The 21227-nt window shown below is 43.0% G+C and overlaps 1 long non-coding RNA gene across 1 annotated transcript; it reads right to left on the minus strand.

Moving 5' to 3' along the window:
* Positions 1 to 1612: 1612 nt before the first annotated feature.
* LOC117503017 lies at positions 1613 to 6135 on the minus strand. The gene is made up of 3 exons (XR_004558455.1): positions 6028 to 6135; positions 2925 to 3089; positions 1613 to 1668 (listed from the first exon to the last, which is right to left on the minus strand). It is a non-coding gene; the product is annotated as an uncharacterized LOC117503017 (long non-coding RNA).
* Between the last annotated feature and the right edge of the window lie 15092 nt (positions 6136 to 21227).

The raw sequence follows: 21227 nt of genomic DNA on the forward strand, positions 1-21227 counted from the left end.
GGTAAAAATGGACCCAAATTGAATGATAACATGCAACCTATAAAACGAACGTGTACCCAGTTTCACAAAATTCCTCCTTAAAGTATTCCCCCCCAAAAAACTGAAAAATTAATTATTTCCTTATATATAAAAAAAAGCAAAGTTAACAGCCATTGTCTGGCACTTACTTGTTACTATAGTTATTATTGGTGTTGCAGCAGAGGTTGAATCGGGAAATTATGATTCCACAAATACAATGGGGACTGTTAACAGTTATTTTAGTTGCTGGTGTTTCAGCTGTCGTTTTGTTCGCATCTGGTGTTGTAGGAGGGGTTGAATCTGGAAAAGTGTAATCATTCCACAAATACAGTGAACACAGTAAGCTTAATTATTGAATTTAAGCTTAATTGTATTAAACATCTGAATAACTAAAGTGGTTTGCCTCAATATCGCAATCAACAATTGCTTCTTTACAATCAACAAGATTAACAGTGATTGTCAGACACTTGTTATTTTAGTTGCTGGTGTTTCAGCTGTTTTATTCACATCTGGTGTTGTAGGAGTGGTTGAATCTGTAAAAGTGTAATCATTCCACAAATACAGTGAACACAGTAAGCTTAATTATTGAATTTAAGCTTAATTGTATTAAACATCTGAATAACTAAAGTAAAGTGGTTTGCCTCAATATCGCAATCAACAATTATTACATCTTTACAATCAAGATTAACAGTTATTTTAGTTGCTGGTGTTGTTTCAGCTGTTTTGTTCACATCTGGTGTTGTAGGTGGGGTTGAATCTGGAAAAGTGTAATCATTCCACAAATACAGTGAACACAGTAAACTTAATTATTGTATTAAACATCTGAATAACTAAAGTAAAGTGGTTTGCCTCAATATCGCAATCAACAATTGCTTCTTTACAATCAACAAGATTAACAGTTACTTGTTATTTTAGTTAGTTATTTTAGTTGCTGGTGTTGTTTCCACTGTTTTATTCACATCTGGGGTTGAATCTGGAAAAGTGTAATCATTCCACAAATACAGTGAAAACAGTAAGCTTAATTATTGTATTAAACATCTGAATAACTAAAGTGGTTTGCCTCAACATAGCAATCAACAATTATTGCTTCTTTACAATCAACAAGATTAACAGTGATTGTCAGACACTTGTTATTTTAGTTGCTGGTGTTGTTTCAGCTGTTTTATTCACATCTGGTGTTGTAGGAGGGGTTGAATCTGGAAAAGTGTAATCATTCCACAAATACAGTGAACACAGTAATCTTAATTATTGAATTTAAGCTTAATTATTGTATTAAACATCTGAATAACTAAAGTAAAGTGGTTTGCCTCAACATAGCAATCAACAATTATTGCATCTTTACAATCAACAAAATTAACAGTTACTTGTTATTTTAGTTGCTGGTGTTGTTTCAGCTGTCGTTTTGTTCGCATCTGGTGTTGTAGGAGGGGTTGAATCTGGAAAAGTGTAATCATTCCACAAATACAGTGAACACAGTAAGCTTAATTATTGTATTAAACATCTGAATAACTAAAGTAAAGTGGTTTGCCTCAACATAGCAATCAACAATTATTGCTTCTTTACAATCAAGATTAAGACACTTACTTATTTTAGTTGCTGGTGTTGTTTCAGCTGTTTTATTCACATCTGGTGTTGTAGGAGGGGTTGAATCTGTAAAAGTGTAATCATTCCACAAATACAGTGAACACAGTAAGCTTAATTATTGAATTTAAGCTTAATTGTATTAAACATCTGAATAACTAAAGTAAAGTGGTTTGCCTCAATATCGCAATCAACAATTATTGCATCTTTACAATCAACAAGATTAACAGTTACTTGTTATTGTAGTTGCTGGTGTTTTAGCTGTTTTGTTCACATCTGGTGTTGTAGGTGGGGTTGAATCTGTAAAAGTGTAATCATTCCACAAATACAGTGAACACAGTAAGCTTAATTATTGAACAACTTTAAACATACCACAAAGAATGTTACACATGCCCTTATTTCTCGACACTTAAGAGTAACTGAAATAGTCTGTAATTTTATCATTCGGGCATTACCAAGTCTGAATCTAGATGCTGAGGCTGCAAAGATCATGTATTTTTGTGACAATTTTACCATTATTTAAAGCTATTAAAAGGGAGATTGCTGCATTTACTCACTTGTTCATAGTTATTTGTTTGACATTTTCACCCTGCTACCGCACATCCACACCTAATTAATAATAACACACCTACCCTGCATTTACATGCCAAGAAAATTCATAATCATCACTACTGTGTATATATACAAACACACCTCCAGATGCCAACACTACAACTCCAGAGAAAGAGCTACTTTTCAGGGTGTTTGTCAGCTGTTGTGTGTCTGTAGTGTTGACCTCAACATAAATCGCATATTCGTGAAGAACATCATAAAACCCATTTAATAAAAAAAAAAAAATCCATCAACTGTTCAACTTAAATCCGACAAATAAAATTTCGTCAAAGAATCGTGAACAAAGAGCAACCCTTCGGCTGTTTTATGTACAAGAATAAAATTTAAAATAACTGCTAATTTTTTTGTATGCAGACAATAGGACAGTTTTCTCAGCAGTGAAGGTGATCATGATTGTGTTGCCAACTTCAACAGTACATTCATACAGCTGAACAGCTTCTGTTGGTGACGAGATTAAGCAAGATTGATTATAATGCACTGATATTGTATTTTTCTTTAGAAGAAAAAGGTTACTAGTTTAAGACCGCCCCCTGCCCATTTTCCATCCAATGTGGAGTTGCTTAAGGAAGGACATCCTGCATAAAATTTGTGCCAAATCAACATGCAGATCCATTTCAGATCTGATGTAGTGACCCCAATTGAAAAGGGGAGCAGCTGAAAGAACAGTGAGGCTTGTATAAGCATATAATAAGAACTACAAAAGTTTATATCACCTTCCTTTGGCTGGCAGTACTGGCCGTCAGATGGAATATTATTGATGCATCCACACGTTTTGTTAGTTATCTGACCACAGGCTCCATATGCTATACAAGAGTTATACGACCAAGAAAACTGCTCCTCACATCTGCACTGGAAGCTGGAACCATTTAAGGAGCAGACTGTAAAAGACAAAGATTGTCAGTGGTTGTGTTAAAGAAACAGGTTTCATGTTTCTTCAATGTGTGTATACAGTGCATCCGGGAAGTATTCACAGCAATTCCCTTTTTCCACGTAGTTATGTTACAGCCTTACTCCAAAATGGATGAAATTCATTTTTTCCCCCTTAAAATTCTACACACAATACCCCATAATGACAATGTGAAAAGTTTTTTTTTAGATTTTTGCAAATTTATTTAAAAAAAACCCCAAAAACTAAGAAAACGCATGTACATAAGTATTCACAGCCTTTACAATGAAGCTCAGGTGCATCCTGTTTCCACTCATCATCCTTGAGATGTTTATACAGGAGTCCACTTGGGGTAAATTCAGTTGATTGGGCATGATTTCTGTCTACATATAAGGTCCCGCAGTTGAAAGTGCATGTCAGCGCACAAACCAAACATGAAGTTAAAGGAATTGTCTGTAGACCTCTGAGACAAGATTGTCTCGAGGCACAAATGTGGGGAAGGGTACAGAAACATTTCTGCTGCTTTGAAAGTCCCAGTGAGCACAGTGGCCTCCATCATCTGTAAATGGAAGACGTTCTGACCCACCAGGACTCTTCCTTGAGCTGGCTGCCCATCTAAACTGAGCGGTCAGGGGAAAAGGGCCTTTGACAGGAAGGTGACCAAGAACCCGATGGTCATTCTGTCAGAGCTCCAGCATTCTTATGTGGAAAGAGGAGACCTTCCAACCATCTCTGCAGCAATCCACCAATCAGACAGAAACCACTCCTTAGTAAAAGGCACATGGCAGCCCACCTGAAGTTTGACAAAAGACACCTGAAGGACCATGACAAACAAAATTGAACTTTTTGGTGTGAATGCCAGGCATCATGTTTGGAGGAAACCAAGCACCATCCCTACAGTGAAGCATGGTGGTGGCAGGATGATGCTGTAGTGATGTTTTTTTCATCTGCAGGAACTAGATTAGTCAGGATTGAGGGAAAGATGAATGCAGCAATGTACAGGGACATCCTGGATGAAAACCTGCTTCAGAGTGCTTTTGACCTCAGACTGGGATGGCGGCTGATCTTTCAGCAGGACAATGACCCTAAGCACACAGCCAAGATATCAACGAAGTGGCTTCAGGACAACTCTGTGAATGTCCTTGAGTGACCCAGTCAGAGCCCGGACCTGAATCCGATTGTACATCTCTGGAGAGAGCTGAAAATGGCTGTGCACTGATGCTGAATGGACAAAACTGCCCAAAGATAGGTGCACCAAGCTTGTGGCATCATATTCAAGAAGACTTGAGGCTGTAATTGCTGCCAAAAGGTGCATGAATAAAGTATTGAGCAGAGTGTGTTAATCCTTATATACATGTGATTTCCTAGCTTTTTTTATTTTTAATAAATTTGCAAAAAAAAATTCATGTCATTATCGGGTGTTGCAAGTAGAATTTTGAGGAAAAAATGAAATTTACTCCACTTTGGAACAAGGCTGTAACAAAATATGGAAAAACTGAAGTGCTGTGAATACTTTCTGGAAGCAGTGTATCAGACTGAACATTAGTTTTTATTTACTTCATTATTACTATAATCTGTAATCTGGATTAAACTGTCAGTCCATAAAGGATACCATCCTACATACTGCTCTCAAATATGAAAGTAATTTGATCTTTTCTGAGAGTTGTGAATTTTTGAAAATTTGTTCAATGTTGGAGGATAAGGATTTTTCTAAGATTTTTCCCAACTTTGACTTGGTAAATTAAATCAGTTCTTGACATTTCAGGATATGAATACTCTGTAAAACTTTTTGCAACGATATACAGAAAATTGTCAGTTCCAGGCTGTTCACAAACAAGCAAACAAACAGGTGAAAAAATGCACTTTATGTTGGTATCACTCAAGGCTCTCTAAACCGACTCCAACTGGTCCAGAATGCTGCTGCTCGCCTGTTGACCAACACCAGGAAGCACAGCCACATCACTCCTGTACTTTACTCCCTGCACTGGCTTCCAGTCCATTTTAGAGTTGATTTTAAACTGTTAATGTTTGTTTTTAAAGCTGTAAATGGCATTGCACCTTCTTATTTATGTGACCTGTTAAAAACACACAACCCTGTCAGAGCACTTCGGTCTGCTGACCAAAACTTTCTTGAGGTTCCCAGGTCCAGGTCCAAACAATGGGGTGACCGTTCTTTTGCAGTAGCAGGTCCTAAGTTGTGGAATGCATTACCTCCTGAACTGAGGTCCATTAATAGCTTGCCTCTGTTTAAAGTTAAGTTAAAAACATACTTGTTCAGGGCAGCTTTTTGCACATAATTGCTTTGACACTGTCTATTTTTATTCTATTTTGGATGCTCTTATTGTGTTTTATTGTTTTTCGTACTTTTCTTTTTATTTTATCTCTAGCTGGTGCTATTGGAAAGCACTTTGGTTCAGTGAAAACTGTTGTAAAGTGCTATAGAAATAAAACTTGATTGATTGGGGGAAAAAAAAAAACTTTGTTGGTGAAGACAATTATCATTAAGGCCCACCTGGAAGTGAGTTTAATTTAAATCTGTGAAAAAAAAAAAAAAAAGCAAACAGCCTTAGTTTAAATCTAGTTAAATGCGTCATTTTAGTCAGTCATTTGAGTTGCTTTAGTTTTAGGTGACGAAATACAGGATTTTAGACAAACTTTCCTCTTGATAGCCACTGTTGAAATATCGTTAACTATCCAGAACCAGAGCTTCCCGTTTTTGATGCTCCCAACACTTCAGCAAAATGATAGCGATGTTTTTAAAGTAAAAAAAAAAGTAATTTGGGTATCATTACAAACATCAGTCTGTATAATAAAGGTTCTTTCTAACCCAACGCTTGACTTTTAAAAAGACACGACAAATTACTGCCATTAACACTGCTGATTAATGACAATGTCACCCCCAGATGAGTGGAAGCTTGTTTGTTTAGTACCTGTTGTGATATCAATGTCTGTGATGTTGACAGATAAATTCAGACTCAGGAGTAAACTCCTATTTTCCAGTAATCTTCTGAATTCCTCCACCATAAGGAAGTGTGTCACATTTGCTACAATCTCCATTTCATATTCAACTACACTGAAAATCTCTGCTGAGGGAGGAAACACAAAACATCCATCACAATCTTTATAGACAAGACAGACAAGACATTCCACTGTTTACAATGAGAGTGTGACAAAGTGGCGGCACAGTCACAGTCAAAGGAAAGAAAATGTTCCAACCAAAACAAAGCCGGCCCACATGCTAACTCATCTTTAAAGACTGTGAAAGCCAGACAACAACACACTCAGTTTTAGTGTGGAAACACCTACTTTTATAGGCGATAAATAGAAACACTTTGCACCATGCAACAGAGAAAAATTAGGCTGCAACATTACATAAGTTCACTTCTTAAGTTAATCAGAACCAGAGTTTTCAGCTTTAGCATAATGTAGTATTATTGTGCGTTTTTGTTTTTTCCAATAATCCAAACAGGGTTATTTTGGGAATAATTGTTTTAATCAATAGCATGGAAACTTGGTAGGTTTTTTTTTTTATTGCTGAAGCAGACCAGAGGACAGTTTCTACTGACATTTCCCAGCTTCATATGCAGGAAAGAAATACTTTCTAATTGATTTTCTCTACCCTATGACACATTTATTGCAAAGTTAATGATGTATTTTGTGGACAAGGAGACTGAAGGAAACTTGTCACACAAACTTCAAAGCCATCAGGATAAAACATTAAACAAGTTAGAAAATCTTTAGTGTTGGTAAGGTGATACATTTCTGGAGAGAAAAATACATCTACAGCATAGATTACAACCCCAAATCCGAAACGGCTGGGATGCACAGAAAATTAAAATTAAAAACGAGAAGGAATGGCAGCTTTACTAAGTGGTAAATGCTTTCATGTTCCAGCTTTTTTTTTTTTTTTTGGAATGTGTTTTAGGCCTGAAATGCAGAAATGACTGCAGTATATTTAAAAATGAAAAGGAAGTTAACCATACAAAACATGAATCGTCTCTGGCTGAAACAATCTCCAACGAAAAAGGCCTCAAAGTAAAAGTAAGAAACACTGCCTATTCTCCCAAATGTTGGAATTTGCAGCAAAACATACATACATTTCATATATTTCAGCAAACATTTCATATCCAGCATGCAAACAAACAAAAACACAAAATCTTGTAGCCACTCAAGTTATAATTCATAAAAAAAAAAACAACAAAAAAGTTCTTTCTTCTCACTCACCAGTCATTATTTCCCTGATGTGAGCTCCAAAGTGTTGTTCTTCAGGATCAGCCTTTTTTTTAAAAAAGGGCAACAATTCAAAAGGGTGTTGATTTTATTTAAATTGCTGTCAGCCATACAGTTCTATACCAATCCAAAAATTCTGCTGATTGTAGTGAGTGGACCCACCCATGGAACCCCACTTGAAATGTCAAAGAATTTTTCAGTTTCCAAAATACAATCATCAGAACAGCAACGACAATCAATCCACTCTTTAATACTGCCATTCCTAAGACACACACTTACAGGTAAAAAGACAATTTCATGTCATTTGGCGTTGTATATGGGTCATGAATCATGCTTAAAATGTTAAAAACACATGAACATTGGATGGATAACGCGTTTGCATTAACTTTGACTCCCTGAGTTAGAATCTACAGCCAAACCGATCAAAGTGAATAATGTGACTATTAACCATCAGATGAAAAAGTAAACCCTCTTAAGACTAAAGCAGAAATGAGGCAATAATCTGTTAAATGCTGCCAACGCTCTGAAATGACGCATGTGCAGTATGAAAAAGGGGACCGATTTTTAGGGGGGACCGTGCGGCCTGCAACACCAGCACTGAACCATGACACAGGTGTGGCAAGACAGCAAACGGAAATAACAAGAAATAAGAAATTAACTGAACCTGAGAATGTGAAACAGACAACCAGAGGTGAGTGGAAAATAAAGCCATATGACAAATCACAATAAAAGATGCAGGGACTGCAAGGTCTAACAAGATCAACGAAAAACAACTTAAATGTAAAACAACCATGAATGAACCAACTCATAACAAATAAAAGAAAAAAACAAAATCGTAAGGGTGGGGCCCAAAGACACTGTGACCCACCGTAACCACAGGCAGATGGCCGGAGTGCAATATGAGATCCACCTCTGCCGCAGGCAGATTGCCAGACAGCGCTCAGGGATCCGCCACAGCTACAGGCGGACTGCAACTGGAGATCCGCGCCAGCCGTGAGCTGACTGCCGGATGGCCTGAGATCCATCTGTGTCGCGGTCGGATGGCCGGACGCAGAGGTGGGGCGAAGGCACTGTCAAGTAATTCTCAAGTCATCAATCTGCAAGTCTCAAGTCAGCTTGCAAACACTTGGTTTTACTTGACTTGAGACTTGCTGATTCATGACTTGAGACTTGCTGATTCATGACTTGAGACTGACTTCATCCCACCTCTGGCCAGACGACACCTTGGAATCTGCCCCAGCTGCGGGCAGAAGGCTGAACGGCACCCACCTCTGCCATGGCCAGATGGCACCTGTGAGTTCGCCTCCATTGCGGGTGGCTTGCTGGACAGCAACCAGAGCACCGCATCAGCTGCAGGCTTGTCCTCAGACCTGCAAGACAAACTACAGCCATTAATAACCTCTCCACATCCCGGAGCCATGAGGAGGCTCGTTCGAGAGCCCAGAAGCATCCTCCTGGATAGACCGCAAAGCAGGCACCAGCTGGAGTCCAAAAACAGGGGAAAGCCAGCCCATAGGCTGGCAAGAATCCATGGCAACACTAGGAGGTTGGCAAGTTGTTCAGCAAGAGTCTGTGGCAGCATCGGGTGCCCATCTGGACGGCATGCTGTGACCCGTCATCACTGCAGGCAGATGGCACCATGAGATCTGCCTCAGCTGCAGGCAGATGGCACCATGAGATCTGCCTCAGCTGCAGGCAGATGGCACCTGGAGATCCGCTCCAGTCATGTGCCGACTGCCATATGACACCTTGGAGATCTGCCACAGTCACAGGAGGATGGCTAAACAGCACCTGGAGATCCGCCCCAGCCGTGGACGGCTTGCCGGACGGCCCTGCGAGAACCATCCATGCCATGGGTGGATGGTCGAACAACACCATGGAATCCGTCCCATCGTGGCTAGACAGCACCTTGGAATCCACCCGAGTCCCAGATGGACTGCCGGATGGCCCCTGGATTTCCACACCAGCATCTGACCAGACGACCCCATGGAATTCCCCCCCCGCCGCGGGTAAATGGCCGGATGGCCACACAAGATCCATCCGTGCCGCAGGCAGAGATCCACTTCAGCTGCAGGTGGACTGCTGGATGGCCCGTGGATTTCCAAACGGGCCGCAGGCCTGGAGAGGCCCTGAGGTATGCACCGGCAAAGGGACAGTAGTCATGGTTGCAGCCAACTGGACCTCTCCTCCACATGCGGATGGACAGATGGCACCTTGGAATTCGCCACAGCCACGGGCGTGTGGCCGGGCGACCCTACAAGATCCACCTGTGGTGCGTGCAGATGGCCAGACGCCACCTTGGAATCTGCCCCAGCCACGGGTGGACGTCAGGACGGTCCCTGGAATCTCCACACCAGCTGGCACCTGGGAGTTCGCCTCGGCTGTGAGTGGATTGCCGGACAGCACCCAGAGCTCTGCCTCAGCCACGAGCTCATCCTCAGACATGCAAGGCAAATTACAGCCATTAGCAACTTCTACCCCCCCCACTCCTGGAGGCATTAGGAGGCTCATTCGAGAGGCCAGAAGCCTCCTCCTTGATGGAACCCAAGGCAGGCACTGGCGGTGGGGCTATAGTCATTGTTCCAGACGACTGGACCTCGCGCGCGGATGGCCGGACAACACCTTGGAATCCGCCCCAGCCATAGGCGGATGGCCGGATGACACCTTGGGATCCGCCCCAGCCACAGGCAGATGGCCAGGATAGAATGTGAAGATCCACCTCTGCCACCGGCAGATGGCCAGACAGCATCACAAAATGCACCTCTGCTGCAGGCGGAAGGCTGGGCGGCACCTGGAGATCCGTCCCAGCCCCGGGTGGTCTGCTGAATGACCCGTGGTATCCGCCTCTGCTGCGGCCACATGGCACCTTGGAATCTGCCCCAGACACAGGTAGATTGCAGGACAGCACTCAGAGCTTCACCTCAGCAGTAGGCTCATCCTCAGACCTGCAAAACAAGCAACAGCCATCAACAATCCCCCAAACCCAGAACCATGACGAGACTGATTCAAGATGCCAGAAGCCTCCTCCTGAATAGGCCCTGAGTTAGGCACTGGAAGAGGGGCTGTAGTCGTCATTGCACACAAATGGAACTCCCCTCCACGGCCGGATGACCATATGGCACCTTGGAATCCACTCCAGCCGTGGGTAGATGGCCGGACGCACAACAGAATCTGCCTCGGCCACAGACGGATTTCCAGACGGCCTCATGAGATCCATCCTTGCCGCAGGTGGATGGCCAGAGGGCACCTTGGAATCCGCCCCAGCCATGGACAGAAGGCGATATGGCACCACGGAATCCACCTCTGCCGCAGGCGGACTGCAAAATGGCCCTGGGATCTTCACGCCAGCCAGCACCTGGGAGTCCGCCTCCGCTGCAAGTGGATTGTTGGATGGCACCCAGAGCAGGGCTTGTCCTCTCACCTGCAAGACAAATTACAGCCCTTAACAACCTCCCCCCAATCCTGGAGCCATGAGGAGGCTCATTCAAGAGGCCACAAGTCACCTCCTGGACAGACCCCAAGGCAGGCACCAGCGGAGGAGCAATAGTCATTGTTGCAGCCAACTGGACCTCCCCTCCACATGTAGGTGGGCGGACAGCACCTTGGAATCCGCCTCAGCCATGGGCGGGAGCCAGCCGTGCCGCGTGCGGATGGCCAGACAGCACCTGGAGATTCTCTTTTGTCGCTCCAGCTGCAGGCGGAAGGCCACACACCACCTTGGAATGTGCCCCAGCCATGGGTGGATGGGAGGACGGCCCCTGGGATCTCTACGCCAGCTGGCACCTGGGAGGCCGCCTTCGCTGTGGATGGATTGCTGGACAGCACCCAGAGCTCCACCTCACACCTGCAAGACAAATTACAGCCATTAGCAACCTCCACCCCCCCAACTCTTGGAGCCATTAAGAGGCTCGTACGAGAGGCCAGAAGCCTCCTCCTTGACAGAACCCAAGGCAGGCACCAGCAGAGGGACTATAGTCATCGTTGCAGCCAACTGGACCTACGCAAGTGGATGGCCGGATGGCACTTTGGAATCTGCCTCAGCCATAGGTGGATGGCTGGATAACACATTGGAATTTGCCCCAGCCACGGGCGGACGGCTGAACAACACCACGGAATTCGCCTCTGCCACAGGCGGACGGCAAGCAGGTGGATTGCTGGAGAGCATCCTGAGCTCTGTTTCAGTCGCAGGCTCCTCCTCAGACCTGCATGAAAAACTACAGCCATTAGCAACCTCACCCCCATCCCAGAGCCGGCACCAGCGGAGAGGCAGTAGTTGTCATTGCAGCTGACTGGACCTCCCCTTTGACGATGGATGCCCAGACAGTAACCTTGGAATCCACCTCACCGGAGGATGGCCGGACGGCATGTGGACATATGTCTGTGCCGCGGGCGGATGGCCCAACAAGATCCAACAGTGCCATAGGTGGATGGCCGGACGGCACGTTGGAATCTGCCCAGCTATGGGTGGATTGCTGGAACCTGGGAGCTCTGCCTCAGCTGTGGGCTCATCCTGACCTCAAGGCATGCACCAGCAGAAGGGCTGTAGTCTTCGTCGTAGTTGACTGGACCTTCGCGGGTGGATAGTGGGACGGCACCTTGGCATCTGCCCCATCCGCGTGCGGCTAGCCAAACAGCATTTGAAGATCCGTCTCTGCCGTGGGAGGGAGGCCAGATGGCACCTGGAGATCCACCCCAGCTGCAGGTGGATTGCAGGACAGCCCCAGAAGAACCATCCGAGTTGTGGGTGGATGGCCGGACGGCACGTTGGAATCTGCCCCAGTCACGGGGGAAATCGCCAGACGGCACCCAGAGCTGCGCCTCAGCTGCGGGGTCATGCTGAGGCCTGCAAGACAAAATATAGCCATTAACAACCCTCCCCCCCCACCCTGGAGCCATGAGGAGACTCGCTCAAGAAGCCAGAAGCCTCCTGCTGGACAGACCCTGAGGCAGGCTGGAGTCATCATCGCAGCAAACTCGACCTACGTGGGCAGATGGCCGGATGGCACCTTGGAATGCGCCTCAGGAGTGAGTGGATGGCTGGACGTCACATGGGATGTACCTCTGCTGTGGGCAGAAAGCCAAACAGCCCAACGAGAGCCAACCATGTCACGGGCAGATGGCTGGATGACACCTGGACATTCTATCCAGCTGCAGATGGATGGCCGGACGGCAGCTTGGAATCTGCGCCAGCCACGTTTGGATGGCCCCCTGGGATCTCCATGCCAGCCGACACCTGAGAGTCGGCCTCTGCTACCTGTGGATTGCCGGACAGCACCCAGAGCTCCGTCTCAGATGCGGGTTGTCCTCAGACCTGCAAGACAAATTACAGCCATTAACAACCTCCGCCCCCACCTCCTAAAGCCATTAGGAGGTTCCTCCTGGACAGAACCTGAGGCAGGCACCAACAGAGGAGCTGTAGTTGTCATCTCAGGCGACTGGAGATATGGCCTCAGAACGGCTCCTCTTCTTCCAGGCCCAGCCCAAATTACAGGAAGCATCCAGAGGTGGCGACGCAGGGAGCGATCACTCCATGCCACAGCGTCATTGCGTAATGGACACCACACAGCCCGGCATGGCGCCATTGCATAATCGCAGAGCGTGACACAGAGCAACTGCCCCTGCCACACAGCCTGGCATGGTGCAACTGCGTAATAGCAGAGCCTGGCACGGAGCAATTGCCCCATGCCACACAGCCTGGAACGGCGCAATTGCGTAATGCATGAAACACAGCCTGGCATGACGCATGTGGAACTAGCTAACGGAGACGGCGGGCAAGGCCATGGATCCACCGCCGGAGAGTTTGGTTTTATACTCGCTTTCGTGTGAATGCTTTGTTTTCACATTCATGCACGCTTGGTGCACAGGCTTTTTGGTGATGGATAAGGTGCAGGATAACTCATCCACCTTTTCCACATTGCTTTTATTTTGAAGCCTTTTTTTTCATTTGTTCTTGGAAATGATTATTCCAATTAATGTGTATTGTGCCTCAAAAATGTCTGCTCATGTCAAAAAGAGAGAGGTGTCTGCTGAATGCAGAATTTTGATTAAGTTTAATAATTCCAGGTACAGGTCCTCTCTCACTGATGCTCATCTGCTGGCTGTGCTGCACATCTCCAGTTCCACGAAGGAGTCTAACACCCAGTGGTTTGTCTGTATGAGGTCCCAGTTCTGCTGTATGAAGTCTTCTTTCTTCTTATTATTATGTCAACACACAATTAAACAACAAATTAACTTTATCACAAACAGTTTTTAGGGCAGGCAGGTTGAAAAGGCTGCCTACGGGGTCCATTCTAGCTGGTCGATTTGGCTGCACCACTTACACAAGGATTGGACCCCAGGATTGAAACAGGGAACATAGCAAAACATAACTGACCGGCAATGAACCATGACAGGTGTGTCTTAAAAACAAAGGGAACTAATTGACAACAGGTGTGACAAGAAAGCAAACAAAGACCGGGACATGAGGGGAAATTAAATGAACCTGAGAAAGTGAAATGGACAACCCAAGGTGAGTGGAAAATAAAGCTAAATCACAACATGACATATCATTAACAATAGGTGCAAGGACTGCAAGGTCTAACAAGATCACCTATAAATAACCATGAGCAAATCAACGGATCAAATAAAACCAAAACACGAGGAGCAGTGCCCACAGACGAATTGTCACACACAGCTGTCAGGCGTAACCATGGTTACTACATGTGGCCGAAGAACAAAGAGACGTAGAGAGGATTGCACGCATTCACACAGACACACCTGCACAGCAATGGAAACAAACATGGACACAGACACGAGGCACGCTCCCCTCACATGTCAGAGACACACAGAACAATGACAGATGACACGGATGCAGGCGTGATAGGTAACAAGGTTCAACATAAGGATAAACACCATAACCTGACCTGGCAAAAAACTCAGACATGTCATAAAGCATCACTCTGCACAGATTAAAAATTATCATAGGCATTATTCGGTGAACATCCCATCCATGAAATTAAATTTATAACAAACAGTTTTTAGGGCAGGCAGGCTGGGAAGGCTGCCTACAGGGTGCATTGTAGCTGGTCTATTTGTCATTAGTACAGCAGTTCATATAAAATGTCAATTGAATAAGTAATGTAATAAGTTGGTGGAATTTTTGAACATTCTAAATCGATTGTGAATTGTTAAGGATAAACACCACATGCGCAAGACGTGATACATATTATATACTGCATCCAAAATATGTTGATGTTGTGTCAGGACGATGGCAGTGTGAATGGTGCTTAAGTATTACCTCATTCCAACCACACTGCTTACTTACCAGCTTTTCACAGACATGTGACATGGGTCTGAGGAGAAACACTGATTTCACTTCTGGCTCATAACCTAAATAGCTGACTTCTTTTACAAGGTGCCAATACAAACAGAATGTTACCATTCGAAATTCAAATGGTTTCTCTCAAGTAACTTTTACTGCAATCGACAGGGATGCAATTGTTTAACACTAGATGCCAGTCAACAAGTTCCATTGTTTCTGGATGACACATCAGCAGATGTTTCAGTCTGCTTGAGCTGGAAAAAAAAAAAAAAAGAATAAAAGCACAATGACAAACATGAAGATGCTTCAGTGTGGTATGATTGTGGAACAGCGATACATAGCAGTGCTTAAGGATTTTAAAGAACAGGAAATCTTTGATTTGTCTTTATGCATTTCTCTTTAAGCAGTAGTTTCTGCCTGTTGGATGAATCCAGCATTTAGCCCCGCGCCAACTCCCAATCTGTCCACACAAACATAACTCTAATGGTTCAAATTCCGAGGACATTCAACAATTTTGACATCGACCAAGGTTTTGTCACCACTGATCTGTTGCTGTTTGCATAATGACTTAAAATGCTTTCAGCCACTGAAATTAACTGACATGGTCAACCTTAAACAGAGGAAAAGTCTGGTGTTGATCAGGATCCAGATATGGATTCTGGATAATCTTATTGCTGTACTGTATATACATTAGCACATTAATGGGACAGAGTGTTGCATCATCCAAGTGAATCTAACAAAAGGTGCATAGTTTTAAGATTAAAAATTGTAGCCAGTTTGAATCTGCATTTCAAAGAGGATTGGGGCAACAGATATATTATCTTCTAATATAGAGTGCATATGACAATTAAATCGATCATTAATAGTTCAAAGAGATTAACAGACTAAAGGAGAACAAAATTAAAAAATACCAATATGGTAAAATCAATTTTGTGGACACCAGCAGAATCCAGATTATTTCACTTTACAGTCCATCCGTAAAGAGGACTCATAGGCACGTTACATCTGCTAAACCACCGTACAGTACCACATATCAATTTCTCTGATACAGTTCCATTTCTGCAGTCAAAAGTTTGTGCTTTTTTTTTTTTTTTTTTTTTTTTTTTTTTTTTTTTTTTTACACATTGTTCCGTCTGTACAAGTTGGTTTGCAGGCTGAGTAAGAAGTGGCATTAAAAAAATAAAACAAACTACACACTCAGCAAACAACTACACCAGTGACTTAGTCCAAACTAAACACAAAATAAGCACCTGCTATCACATAAGAGTAAATGGGTCTTACCAGAGCTCCTGGTGTCTTTCCTACTGCATTGTGCATTCATTTCTTTGCTAAATGTCACACAGAGTGGCAGCTGTGAAGGTAACACCCACAGGGGGGGGGGGGATTCCTCACATACAGTACAAGAACCATTTTTTTTTGTGTCTCAGTTTTCGTCATAGTTTAGCAGGTAAAATGAGTTAATGACTTTAAATACTTGGCATCTTCAGCTATGTTTGTAAGAGTCTAATTTTGCAAAGCTGCATAGTTCTACCACAGCTACAACAAAACCTCAATTTTTATTACAATCAGATTTAAAAATTCAAAGTAAAATGATTTCAAAGGACATTTCATGTGTATTGACATGTTTCAGATGTAGATACTAATGCCACCTATAGAATCTCTAACAATAAAATGACTGTCGAATAGAATATAACAATGCTAAAATACCCTCGGCCATATGAGCATAAAAATAGGAACCAGAATGTGACCGTTTGACCTCTTAAAATAGGGCAAGGTTAGCCATCCTTGAACTTGTCCAAGGTCTGTGTCTCAAGAATGGTGCCTGTGAATTTGAAGACCCTGGCAGTAAAAAGGACTGGACTTATGCTGAGCACAGACAGACGGCTGAGCGTAAAGTCTTCACAATACCAGAAGGCCATATTTTGCCCTGTGATAAAAATACTGATCTATCATTATCTTTTTCTGTAATCTCAAAAATCAAGTTCACTGCTGCTTTGACACACACAACAAACAGCACCACAACCAGGAAGCAGCATGAGAGAAAAATTTTAGCACTTAATATGTATACATCAGCAGACTGTTCCATGATGGCACGGCAAGGAAATTTTCCCGTCAGAGGTGGTATCAGTGACCAGTGTATGGTCAACCACAGTGTCAAACAGGACATGGAGCAGTCCTGGAAACAATATATGCAAACATGTATAACCGAGTGTAGATTAGGACCCAATCAGATGGCACTCTTTAACCTCGACAGACTAACTGGAGAGGATGTGATAGAAAATAAGAATGACTTTTCCATTATATTTGTAACCATTTGTGACCAAGCCTGTAGCACACTTGCTTCCAGAGTGGAAGGTTCCTGGTTCAAGGCCACCCCTACTCATTCTCCGTGTAGAGTTGCATCAGAAAGGATATCCAGCATAGAAAGTGAATGAAGGACCACATATGCTAATCACAAAGAGACTTGTTGACATGAAGCCTTCATGCAGATTTTCACTACTATGAGATAACAGGATTTTTTTTTTTTTTTACCATGAGTTGAGGCACTTATGTATCATTTACAAGTCTCTGGAATTTTGAAAGAGAAAAAGAAGGCCAAAGAAAAGATGCAAGTTGTTGATGTGACACGAAGATACAGAGGACAGGGTAAGATGGCGATGCTGTGGCGAACCCTAATAGGAGCAGCTGGAAGAAGAAGCATCCCTATCATGTGTGTCTCAGGATTTCAAGAATTCCTATCCAGCATTCGCAATCCCCATTAGACATTATCAATAATTATCTTCTATCATCACTGACAGCTGAGTTAGACACACCCCTGCTTTTGCCGCAGTCACCTTCACAGTATTTGAAACAGTTTGAAGTTCACTTGCCTGTTTTCATTTGCTGGCCCCATCCCACTTGTGTTTCCATCTGGCCTGAGCCAGCCTGTAGGCTTTGTGGAACCCAGGGGAGTTGAACTGCTGCCGAGATACTCATTGGTTCATTGGGATTCTCAATGGATCCAATCACGCTGTCAAGCTTGGATAAGAGGCCTCCCTTGGTATCAGACAACACACTCAGATTTCAGCATCACTCACTGACACATACAGCAAAAAATGTGTCTGTGTGTTTACGGGCTGCAGCAGTAGATGTGCATCTCGTCTCCGTAAACTGACTTCAATAGTTCACCACATTTCAGCTACACCCAACAGAAAACCTTTTCAAAGAAAAACCCACTATACTGCAGCACTTAATTAGATGATGTGTGTGTGTGTGTACATGCACTGACATGACTGCAACAATAAGCAGTTATCTTCAACACCATCACAAGCCACCACAAACGGACCCTAGGTGGCACTGTGTCCACTAACCAAAAAGTGGTCCTGCTGTTTATCATGCAGCCGTGACAGTCTGTAAAAGCTTTTGTCAGTGGAAGTGAAGATTTAGAATCCAGATTAGAGCATTCATATCTTGGCAGGTAATTAGGGCCGAGGCGCTAAGTGAAAGCTTTGGCTGCAGAGTGATGGAGCAATAGAATAAGAGGTGTGCTTCATGCACAAAAGTGAATTAAGGGCATGTACACACCTGACTGGTCTGCTTATGCGTTGCTGCATGCACCCACTGAGAAATATGAACGGCAATAAACCTGCGCATGCAATCACTAAGTCATTTTGTGTGTAAATGGGTGCCCTTCATAATGCTGGAGGTCACAAGCTCATATTTTACCTGTCATGACTGATCATCGTCGACCTCACAGTGCTACTTTGCTTCGGCCCACAAAAGAATACAGCATCTCCACTAATCTTTGCTGCAGGCCCACAATCTGTACAGGAGAACCATAACGTGAGTCATCTGCAGTCATCCTGAATGAATAATGTGATAAAAACAACAACAACAAAAAAAAACAATTTCAACAGTACATTTTGCTGTGAACTGTACTTATTTTAAACAAACAACAAATGTATTACTTTGCTCTTTAAGAAAAACACCACATATATTTCTAATATGAATTAAAAATACAACGCAATGCTAAAATACCCTCGGCCGTATGAGCATGTACCTTTTAACAGCATCTGCAGGAGTGTGCATGTGTTAATACAAGTTTTTTATTCGGCACACAAAATATTCAAATAGAAAAAAATTCCATTCCAGGTGCTTAATACATGAGCTTTTGAAAAGACTCGAAAGTTACCTTTGACCACGTGTGATGCGCCTGCACGCTGACGTCCACGAGATGTCTTGTAAATCACTCTAGGCGTTGTCAGGTTACAAAAACAGCGTTTTCAGTTTCTGAAGTGTTTGTGTCACTAGCTTTTACATAATATATGAGAGAAATGTTAGATTTACACAAAAACGCAGCAATTTTGGAGGGGATTCTGCCCTGTTGAATTAGCAACCAGGGAGAGACCAGCCAGTGATATCACGGTGTCTTAAAATGAATCAACAAGCAGAAAGAACAAATGAAAAAACATCCACATCAATAACAACAGTAACAGGAAGACAATGAGAGGCACAGAAGTAGGCAGTAAACCCGTATGTCTGATATTTATATTGCAAGCTTTTTCTTTTTTACTTTAGCTTTTGATACTGTGTGCTTCTTACCCTGTGTGCTGCTATACAATGCTGCTGGAACCTCAATTTTCCTGAGGGAGTCTTCCCAAGGGATCAATAGAGTTCTTTCTAACAACAGCATCACGTGAAGCCAGTGAAAGGAGAACAAACAGGAGTGACGCAATCAAACATCATAGTTCTAGCCAGAACTTGAGCTGCTGACATCTTGTGTTGTTTTAGAGTTGCAAAGAAAAATCAAGTTTAGGTCACAGTATCATGGACCGAAATTTACGATGTCCTGTTAGCTCCTGGGACACAATAACATGGTGCCTCGAACAACTCTGGAATAGTAGAAAAGGTCAACACAAATTTCAAAATAGGTGTCATTTGCATAAAATGGCCACATATAGGAATCAAAACATTACTTTAACACCTGAACCATTTTAGTTTTGAATAACACCTATTTCCTGGATGGAGTCCTGTACACTTGGCAAACTTATGGTTCAATTATCCCTGAATAGACGTCAACGAGGGCCTGCATTCCATCTTACATACAGCCGATACGTTTGCTGAATACTGTTTCATAGCAACAAAGCAGAGTTCGTATCAAACATTTGATGTGCATGCTTCTTTGAACAAAACAAAGAACAAAATAAAATGACCATCCCCCACCCCCTGCCAAAACAGAATTAACCACTTCATTAGCTGAAATTAAATTCCTGACAGGCCAGTTGTCAGCCTTTAAAATGCACAAGGGGGAGCTGAGCATTTCCCATGTTGACATTATGGAGACCCTAAATAGAGCAGAGCTAATGCAGTCAAATCCATTTGGAAACACCATTAGCAAATGTAAATTGTTTTTCTGTCAATTAAGATATGAATTATCGAGCCAACATCGGCGGGATTGATGTAATCTACTTGTACTAATTTGACTAAAAGGAAAAGTAGTTGCTATACATAAAAGCCAATCAATAAACTTTGTCAGCCAACAACCGTGTAAGCAAATGGGCTCTGAATATAAAATGAATCCGTTTCCTCTGCTGGAAGTCTGCTGTTGTAAATCTGAAAGTGACTAATGGCTGCAATACCTCCATCTGCTCTCTGCTTCATGATTTTTGCTAGTAGCTCTAAAAAGAGCTAAATTGCTCGCTGCTGCCCTCCTTATAGTACAAACACTTATTTTTTAGATGTGAATATGTTGTGATGACTAACATAACTGCATATATAGATGCAATTATGTGGAGATTTTGGGTAACATCATAGTTGAATGGTCTCAAATACCTCACAGGTCCACTCTGGGTCAGCCCAAGAACCAAGGCAAGTCAGGACCTGGACAGCTGTTGTTCTGTTGCTGCAGGTCTTCAATATGCGGTCAACATGTGTGTACAAACAGCAGAAAGTGCAGGGTCAACGCAACCATTACTTTACAAGGTATATGTCACAGTATCAGTTGCACTTCTATTCGTATATGGAACTCACCTTTTAACACAGCATTTTAACTCAGTAGCACATGTGCGCATCACAGCCTGTGCCGATAATTAGTATAAGGACTTTTTAAATCCAAAAATAAGCAAGATAGACAAACAAATGTGTTTGAGAACATATTGGATGCTATTGGAAGCAGTTTGGGCAAAAAAAAGATCATGATCAGATGGACATGGATAGAGATATGAACAATGAATTTTTGCAGGAAGCCCTCAGGCTGTGATGTGTGCCAAAAGAACTTTAAAACTCCAAAAATATGCAAGATGGACAAATAAGTGTGTGTGGGACAACAATGGATGTTATTTAATGCAGATGAACAAGGATCGATCGCCCACTGTGTATGTTATGTATACACACACAAACATTCGTATAAAATAAAATGACCAACCTCCACCCCCTGCCAAAACAGAATTAACCACTTCATTAGCTGAAATTAAATTCCTGACAGGCCACTAGTGTACTTTTATCCTTTTAATATTTGAGTTCATTTAGTGTGTTGATTCATGGGAAATCCCTTTATAAATAGTTGCTGAAACTGACATTCTCCAGAAAATACAGTAAAAGTATAGAACTGTAATGAGGTGT

Source organism: Thalassophryne amazonica, chromosome 21 (genome assembly GCF_902500255.1).
Source record: "Thalassophryne amazonica chromosome 21, fThaAma1.1, whole genome shotgun sequence".
Classification (NCBI taxonomy): domain Eukaryota; kingdom Metazoa; phylum Chordata; class Actinopteri; order Batrachoidiformes; family Batrachoididae; genus Thalassophryne; species Thalassophryne amazonica.